This window comes from Corapipo altera, unplaced genomic scaffold, assembly GCF_003945725.1.
Source record: "Corapipo altera isolate COAL_440 unplaced genomic scaffold, ASM394572v1 190, whole genome shotgun sequence".
In the NCBI taxonomy this organism is placed as follows: Eukaryota; Metazoa; Chordata; class Aves; order Passeriformes; family Pipridae; genus Corapipo; species Corapipo altera.
The window spans coordinates 700,770-701,165 of record NW_020885006.1 but is presented as its reverse complement, the minus strand read 5'-3'; positions in this window follow the sequence as shown (position 1 = coordinate 701,165).

The window sequence follows — 396 nt, the reverse complement described above, 5'->3', positions numbered from 1 at the left end:
AGGGGCTGGGATGGAATTCCTGGAGAAGCTGTGGCTGCCCCTGGATCCCTGGAAGTGTCCAAGGCCAGGGTGGAGCAACCTGGGCTGGTGGAAGGTGTCCCTGCCCATGGCAGGGGGTGGCATTGGGTGGGTTTAAGGTCCCTTCCCACCCAAACCAGTGTGGGATTCTGTGATTTGAGCTCAGCTAAAGCTGGACTCCAAGCTGTCCATAAGCTGGTCTCATGTCAGTGAGGAAGTTGGCACTGCAAAACCAGGTGAAAACAGCTCTGACAGCATTCCCTGCCTGTGACAGCATTCCCAGCCTCTGACAGCATTCCCTGCCTCTGACAGCATTCCCAGGCTCTGACAGCATTCCCTGCCTCTGACAGCATTCCCTGCCTCTGACAGCATTCCCAG